General features: G+C 39.8%; 1 long non-coding RNA gene across 1 annotated transcript in view; it reads right to left on the bottom strand.

Moving 5' to 3' along the window:
- Positions 1-735: 735 nt before the first annotated feature.
- The window catches only part of LOC140263739 (uncharacterized), a 30,441-nt gene continuing 21,807 nt past the window's right edge, over positions 736-9,369 (bottom strand). Inside the window, exon 4 of the long non-coding RNA XR_011905948.1 lies at positions 736-866. This is a non-coding gene — a long non-coding RNA (uncharacterized lncRNA). The remainder of the gene's footprint in view (positions 867-9,369) is intronic.

Raw genomic sequence — 9,369 nt, 5'->3', positions numbered from 1 at the left:
TATCTAGGTATTCCAGGCTATGCAAGGTCAGAAAATCCCAGGTGAGCCTCACCTCACTGTAAATACAGCATAATCCCAGCACGTTCCAAAGGCCTAACCCAGGCCAATAGCAGCAAGATACGAAATGCTGAACCCCAGGCTGTGCATAGCGCACTGCGCTGTGCTAGGTGCCAGCCCTGGGCAGAGGGGATGCAGCCCCACAGATGGAGCCATGCAGCCATGTTTGCACCACAGTGCCCCTTACAGGTTTGTGGTTTGCAGAGATAGAGGGTTCACAGAAGCAATACTGGGTCCTTCAGCCTGACATGCAGTCAATCCTTTTTCATTAGTGCCTTATACTCCTCACAATGCTGTTCACATTGAAGAACTGCTCCTGCCCAAGGACCTCAGTGGTAAAGCCCCTAAATACAGTGTGTTCCATGCATTGCTCAGTGCAAGGAGAAGTGGAGAGAGCAAGAGTACTAAGCCCTTTGAACTTATTTCCATTAAAGAAACATTGTCAATAAAAGCCTCGTGCAGACTACATGATTTTTGTGTCTCTGTACTGCATGTAAACAAGAGACCTTAGTTAGCAAAACTAAATTCTAAAGATTGAATGCACGTTGATCGTGAAACTACACATGTATTGAAAAGTACAGATCTGGAGTCAAAATTCAGTCTGTGGCTTGTGTACAACAACACAAAAAATGAGAAAGTTTCTCAAGATTCCCTTTAAGTTTAAAATGAAGAACTCACATGTAAAGATGTCTCTCCTCTGCAAGGCAGGACAAAGTCTTGATAAATAACATCCAGCAGAGAACGATGACTAGGCTCAGTTTCATCTTCTGTCACTTCCCTCCTGCTGATGTTCCTGATTCTCTGGAATGCTGTCAGTAAACCACACCGTAGATTAAATACAAACATCTTTTCTTGCCTACTTGGAAAACTACTGTTTTAGCTATGCAAGGTCACAAAGAGCGAGCTCTTCTTCCTTTGAAAGTGGCTAATAGATATCTTCAACCTATAATAACGCTATGTTTTCTTCCTACTCATTATTTCTGACTTAAAAATCAGCAGAGTTGGCTTCATCAGCTGTATGTAGCTGTACATCATCTTTACAGAAAGTCTTTTTGCTGAGCAAGAAAGGACCATAGACTTTCCCAGGTTTTTTTTTCTTCTCAGAGATAAGCAGTAAATGATAAATACGTGTACACATAAAACATCATTGATTCAACATCAATAAACTGTACAGCATAAATCTTTATGAAGTGACTGCTGCCTTACAAATACATGAACAATATTTAACATTTTTTAATAAGGCTTTATTACATTTCTAAATCATTAAGAATCATCTGAAGCAAAATATAGCATTTCTATCTTCATAACATAGAATCATAAAATTGTTCATGTTGGAAGAGACCTTCAAGACCATCAAGTCCAACCACAACCTAGTCATACTAAACTAACAACTCTTTGCTAAATCACGCCCCTTTGCACCACATCCAGGTGGTTCCTAAGCCCATCCAGGGATAGTGACTCAAGCATCTTCTTGGGGAGACTACTCCAGCACTTAACAACCCATTCTGTAAAGAAGTTTTTCCTGATATTCAACTTAAGCCTCCCCTGGTGCAACTTGAGGCCATTTCCCCTTGTCCTGTCACCACTCACCAGTAAGAAGAGACCAACCCTGCTCTCTCTGCAATCACCTTTCATGTATTTGAAGAGAGCAATAAGGTCTCCCCTCAGCCTCCTTTTCCCCAAACTAAACAGCCCCAGTTCCTTCAGTCTCTCCTCATAGGGCATATTCTCCAAGCCCTTCACAAGCTTTGTTGCCATTCATTGGATCTGATCCAGTACCTCAATGTCCTTTCTGTACTGAGGTGCCCCATAGGTGAACATACTCAAGGTGGGACCTCACCAGTGCTGACTACAGGGGCCGGATGACTTCCCTAGTTCTACTCACACCATTTCTGATGCAAGCCAGGATGCCATTGGCCTTCTTGGCCACCTGGGCACGCTGCTGGCTCACGTTCACCTGACTGCCCATCAGGTCCCACCAAGGTTCTTTTCCATCAGGCAGCTTTCCAGTCACTCCTCCCCAAGCCTGTAGTGTTGCCTGAGGTAGTTACGAAAATGCAGGACCCAACACTTGGACCTATTGAAACTCATGCTGTTAACCTTGGCCCATCAATCCAGCCCATCCAGGTCCTTCTATAAGATGCCTTTCTACTCACTAGCAGATAAACGTTCCCTCTCAACTTGGTGTCATCTGCAAATTACTGAGAGTGCATTCAATCCCCTCATCAAGATCACTGGTAAAGATGTCAAATGGGAGTGGTCCCAGTAGTGAGCCCTGGAGGATACCACTCATGACTGGCCTCCAACTGTGTTTAACTCCATTGGCCGCAACTCTTTGGGCCTGGCCATCCAGCCAGTGTTTCATCCAACAGTACATACCCCATCATAACTGTGGGCAGCCAGCTTCTCCATGAGAATATTGTGGGGAACAGAGTCAAAGGATTTACTGAAGTACAGGCAGACCACTAAGCAGGTCACCTTGTCATAGGATGAAATCAGTTTTGTCAAAGGAGATCTACCATTCATGAACTCATGCTGACTGGGCCTGATCCCCTGGTTGACCTCTGATTGACCCATGATGGTTCCTAAGATTACCTGTTCCATAACCCTCCCTGGCACCGAGGTGAGACTGATAGGTCTGTAGCTACCAGAACAATCTTTCTGGCCCTTTCTGAAGATGGGAGCCACATCTTCAAACTTGTATGAGCATCCATCACACAACATATTGGATATCAGTATATCAACAGCAATCTTCTCTCTTGTTGAATAATATTCACCATAAACCATGCAGTGTCCTTGATCCACAATAACCCAGGCTGAATGAGGAAGGTTAACCTCTGCAGAAAAGGAAGGTTAAGATATGTGTAACTTGATAAATGTAGATTAATGACACTGTCCAGATGATTGACATTGCTTTTAACTATGCTGCTCACAGGTGCCAATGTGTTACGCAGCATAAATGCTTTTTTATACCAAGTATTTAGAGTAAATTGAAAACAATGGAGAAGCAAATTTTCAGAGCTGAGAATCAGCAAAAGAGCTGAGCTACTACAAATGTAATGACAGCTCACAGTGAGATGAAAGATACGTGAGGTAGTCAAAGACTTAGATTCACATTCACATGAAGTCCTAAAAATTCAGAAGTCATAAAAACTATTTGCACTGCTCTCAACAATAAATTTGTTTAAAAGGACAAAAAAGCCATAACTGTGCAAATCCTTCATTTTATACACCATCTACTTGTCTTGTATCCCTAAAAAGGAGGACAACACCATTCCAGTTTTACAGCTGCTATTAGGCATAATCCATTATTGGGCTCACACAGACTGAATAGCTGGTGAAAGAGTTATAATTATATTACTCAGTATAATTGAAAAAGGATTTTGTTTACCATTAATAGCCAGAAGTTAAGATATTCTGTGTAAGACTCATAAAGGTAAATAATAATGTTTCCATGTAATGTATTGAGTTCATTACATTTGCAGCACTTTAAATGTAAATAACTTACATACGTAAGTAATATCTGTTTAGAATATATATCAGCTATAACAGAATATGTGTGCGCAGCTACTCCTACTTTTGGATTTGTATCCATGTGTGTTGGGGACCTACAGGCCCCTGAGTGAAGAATGATCCTGGGATGGAACAAAGTAGTCTAACAGTTTTAAGGGAAGTGTTTTGTTTTGTTTTGTTTTGTTTTTGTTGAGAGAGCTGACCTTGGCAGTTCATCTTGTTTTTGCAAGGGCTTGTTTTGCAAGCAGGTGTTTCATCTGGGCTTTGCATCATGCACTGGCCACACAGGTACAGTGTACAACTGGAAAAAGCCACGTAGACCCTGGGGAGAATAAAGCTAGAGAGAGGCTACCGTGGGAGAGAAAGAAGTGCACTTTGAATCAATCAGGGGCTCCTTGCTCTACCGACTGAATCCACTGCTCTCTCCTTATCAGCGTTTCGCTGTTCTCAAGGATTGGTAAGCAATAGTGCACTTGCTTAGAATGTTTCTGCATGCCACTTACTGGGATTATCTAAAATGGATGCCCGTGTGTATGTGTGTGTGTGTGTGTTGACAAAAACTTGTAACACTCTGTGATACTCTAAGTGTGTAGTTTGCTTCCCTCTGCTCCTGAGACATCCAATCTCTCAGATCCAAATGTACCCTGAAACACCAAGCACAGAGTAGAATCAGAGTACCGAAGCAGGAGGCAATAGGGAATTGCTAACTAGACTTGAACATCACTAAAGTGATACTGTTCTAATACCAAAAGTATAATTTCTCATGTTTTTGCAGAAATGTCCAGGGACAAGAATGGCATTTGTTTTGAAGTCCTACAGTGTGCACAAATTTTGCACAATGTAAGAAATTCTCTGGTTTCTGCAGTATACCTACAATATCAGCATGACTTTTTCATCTTCTCAGTTCTTGTCTAGTATAAACTCACACTCCTGCTAACTAGATCTGAGGCAGTTGTATCTTGATGTTGTCTTAGATTTTGAAGCCATTGTATCCAGAGCTGTGCACTGTTGTACATCTCTTTCTTGAGGATGTACAGAGGATAATAGAGCCAATGCTATCTTTTTAGTTGGGCCTTACAGTTTTCAAGTACTATCTACTGGTTTTCTCTCCTATCCATCACTAAATGTTAAATACTACAGCACTTTCTGGCCCAGTGTAAATCTATTTAGTGAGAATCTATTTCCTGAATAAGACATGTGCTGTGAAGCAAGGTTAAGTGCATATCTATTTCTTTCTTCTCACTTCACTTTCCATTTCCCATTCTTCCCGTCCTTTACTCCACTGGTTCTATGCTCCCATCAGCATTTCTGTCTTTATAGAAATTTTATGTGTCTCTGGCAATGTTTTAACAAGCAGTACTCCATTTTCCTTGCCAAGAATTGCTGCGGATTTAATAGAAGTTCTATCTTCTATGCTGAAATTCATATATACCTGTCAAGATTAAGGAAGGAACACACAATGCCATAGTCACCTGACTGCAATTAAGCAACACTGGTTGAGTCTGCTAAAATCTCCCCCCAGTGATGATGGTATAGAATTTGTTGGGATGGCAGTTATGACAACCTTGTGCCATGTTCTCCTCTGCTTCTGCAGAGCACCTTAGCTGACATTGCTTGTCAGAGTGAAAGCTGATCAGACTATCCCTTTCACACATCCTGTTCTTGGCATTGATCAGGAAGGCTTATATCAGCAATGCAAACAGCCTAACACCACCGTGTGTTACAGCGATCTGCCTCCACCCCCACAGGGTATCCTACAATGACAACCACATTCAGGCAAAAATGTTATATTCATTTCCAGATATGAAAACTAAGTAACTAATAGAAATGTGAAAGCCAGTTGGTAACATGTCTGGTAGATTCCTCCATGTCACTGCCTAGTATTATACCATATTTTAATTGTGTTTCCATGAAAATGAAAGGAATGTTTCTATCTCTGCCTTATGTGATGGTGATTCTTTGGATTCCTTTATCGTTCTTGCTTCATATTTGTCTATTAAATTTCTTAACATTTTAAGACGTTTCATAGGATCAGTGCACCTAACCATATCTGCAGATAATGCTTTGGCACTGGTGATAACTGATCATTTTCACCACTTGCTGCATTTTAATATCATCACTACGGACTCACTGCAGAAGCCAGCGAGTCAGATACATTTGTCCTTGTAAAAAGGACAGCTTCTCTTCCCAGTGGTTCCTCATATCCTTCAAAATAAATGATCTTGAGAGAAACTTGTTAGCCACACAAAAATGAGAAACTGACACAACATAGAAGAAGAATGTGATATGTATAACTTCTTTCTCTCGAACTATCATATTCAACAGCTTAAGCGGAAAACAAACAAACAAACAAAAAAAAACAAAGTTTTTTATTCTTTATTTGTTATTAATGATCTTAGAGATTGCAAAGTGCAGGTTTTTCACAGGACATGATGAAATTCAAAGCCATTTCACAGTGTTAGCCAAAGTATGACGAACAAACTTCCAAGGGATAGTGAGGTGTAAGCAAAATGTCTTGGCAGAAATTTATCATTCTTATATATTCATTTGGAGGAAGTTATTTACCCTTCTGAATAATATTTCAAGATTGATAATTACATTTTTCCCAAATACCTCTCAGATCATAATCCAAACACACATCTCTGCCCTCCTACAAGCAGAGCTGAAGCCCAGAGAGGTGAACTTGTTTGTCCAAGGTCATCTAGTCCAGCGTGACTCTAGAGTAGAGTAGACACTGCTGAGTCTTAGCAGAGCTTTCTGCACACTAGCACAGCTCCTGTTTGTTATTTGTTATGATACTGCAGCTCTGGTCTTAAGGACCAGGGTATTTCAGAATACTTCTGTCATTCACAAACATAAATTTCAGACATTTTCGCTGGATTCTGAGAGTTTGCAAAATCATTATTTGGTCACTGAAGAAATCCCGGTATTTTAGCTTATTAATTTGGGTGATCTTAAGCAATGTTCAGTATTCTACTGTTGGAAAAGCATGAATAATGAAGTACAGCTTCTATAGCCTTGGGTTTGAGAGGCAGTGAGGGTGAGAAAGGAGAAAACTAATGAGTTGCAAACATACACTAAACATGAAGGTAGGGCTACCATTAGCTATTGTCCTAGTAAGACTCCAGGAAAAATAGTCAGATTCATTCCTAAACAAGATGAGAACAGTCAAGGCTGCATCATCAATGTCCAACACTTGATAAAAGGTCAAATGCAAACAGAAAATACAGAGCTGCTGCCTCCCTTCACTGCTGTGATAATACTTTTGGGAAGCCCTGGTAAAAGAAATCCCTGATTACTGGGCTGGATAATGTCATTAGTAGCTGTCAGCTGCTCTGAATAGAACTGTGGATTACTGAGTATATGAGGAGGCTTCCCGCATGCAGTTCATGCTACTGTTCCCAAGTACAAAATACATTTTTTCCTCTGTACAAAATATGTCAGTAACAAAAAGGTGATGTACCTGTATTCATACATCATTCATGGGCATCTCAGAAATGCCCATTTATCACAGCTGGTTGCATGTTGGTCTAAGATGAAGAAATAAGAAAAAAAAATGTATGCATCCTGTAGGATGTCACGAATGTGACTATAATAAAAGCGTTCCCTGCTTGAAATATAATAGCCCTTTCAGCATAATTTGAATGCATGCTGTTCATTTAAATTACCTACTGTGTGGGCTCTGTGCCATTATACTGTACAAACATAAAAGGAATATATAGCATTTTCTTTCCCTAAAAAGAAATAAGGAATACTAATGTAGCACATTTTCATAAAAGTATAATAACGTTCATTTAACTTCTTCAGAAAGAAGAAAAGAAAAAATCTTAAGAAATTGTATCACTTCTGCAAGCTACTTACACAGTTCTCTTTGCCACTGCTACTGAAACATAGGCTTTTAGTAATCAAGAACATTCTTTGTTTAGAGAGCTTGTCAGGCCTCCCAATACCTGGGCTACCAGCTGCTAGACGAGTGCATCAGTTCTCCAAACATTTCTCTTGAATAAAGGTGGTAGATTTAGATGCAAGAAAGTGTTAGAGCTTCAGCTCATGAAGTCTGGGTCTTTTGGAGAATGGCTAAAAAGCATAATGTAGCCTGTGTAGAGATACTTAAATCTGTGCCAAATAAGCTAGTTCCAAAATTAAAAACAGCACTGTCATCTCAGCTCAGCAGTTTCCTCTAAGTAATTGACTCTACTGAAAACTGCAGTGAGATGCCTTCAGAGGCATGATGACTGTACTTCTGGACCTCTGCTAGAACCTTGATCCACTGCTACATGGAAGTATGCTGCATTTAGAAATGTCCAAAAAGCCCACTGGCCACAGTGGTATGATTATAAACAGCTTTATTCACTGTGCAGCCATGCAAACATTTACATTTACATTTACATCAACTAACAGTACTGTATACTATGTAACTCACAATAAGCTGGATATAAATGGTATTTCTTAGAACAAAATTTGTCCTGAAGAGCCCATCTACCTATACAGACATAGCTATATAGACTATATGTAACTATATAGACATGGTCACAGCAGTAATGCTCGTGACACCAGAGTCTTTTTACATTGGAGCTTTGTGGACTTCTGCTGAAGACAAAATTTGGCTGGTGGATTTTTATTATTTTTTTCCTCATAATAAACTGAATTTTTATACACAAAATACCTACAGTGGATACAGAAACTTTTGTGCTTATCAGAGCTCTCTTGCTGGTTTGTAAAATATCTCTGAGCTAGCTCAAAGAAGAATGCTGTTTCTGTTGCCCTTTCTAGTGGAGATATGATTAAGCAATGCTAAGCCAAATCATCAGTGGATGAAAGCCCACATTCATTGTAATTAAGACTACAAGATATGCCAGTTTATAAAGCTGAGAACTGGGACCTAGCTGTTCTGTTCTATAGCCGTTGCTGTCCTGGAACAAGGATGAATGCAGGGACATTCCTCCAAAATCAATTCTGCTGGCAGAGACAGAGAGAATATACTTGCATTAGCCACTACCACTTGATCATTTTGTGAGAAACATGATCTCACTAAACCTAGCAGATGTTCTTCCCCTGCTAAATTTGCTGGTGTTTCACAGGTAACCCCAATCATTGTAATTCATTGCTCTGTGGCTTTTGAATGTTTCATTTATAAAAAATTCTTGATATAATTTCAAGGGAAACTATGTTAGTATATACAAATTGGAAACAGACCAGCAGTTTATTAAAGCAAATTTTAGGCAGGAACAAACTATCTAGAAAAGGTTTGCTTAGAGATGGATTACTTATCTGTCCTAGTTAATCACAAATGCTTCTCCCCAGAGGCAGGAGCTATTGGAGAAAGCAAGAGGGAGAGGAATATTTTGAAAGATTTCATTGAAGTCCTTCACCTATCTCCAAGCAACAACAGAGAAGCTGTTCAGTTCTTTCAATTTGCCTTTCAAAGAGGCATCTTTGCGGAGATTTGTATGCTTCTTTAAAAATATCCTGGTATCAGTGAACTTTACAAGGGCTACCAATAAATGTGACAACCATGGCATTTTCATTGGGAAGACTGGTGCTTCCCAATACCAGATGAAGCTGCAAAATCCAGTTCAAGACTGGAGCTTCATTTGTGAAAGCAGCACTTAATGTCTGTTATTTCAGTTAACTTAACATTTTAGATTTACGTGTCCGCACAGTTCGGACAGCTTGACTAAATGCAGTATCCCAGTTTCTTCCTCTTTTTGGAGGGGTCAGTTTTCCATGTACTATCATTTGCAAAATATCAGCATGTCCTGCTGATCTTCACTAATTTAGAAAAATATGAAAATACAA

This window comes from Excalfactoria chinensis, chromosome Z (genome assembly GCF_039878825.1).
Source record: "Excalfactoria chinensis isolate bCotChi1 chromosome Z, bCotChi1.hap2, whole genome shotgun sequence".
Classification (NCBI taxonomy): Eukaryota; Metazoa; Chordata; class Aves; order Galliformes; family Phasianidae; genus Excalfactoria; species Excalfactoria chinensis.
The sequence above is the reverse complement of the archived record's forward strand: the minus strand, read 5'-3'. Positions and strand labels throughout refer to the sequence as shown.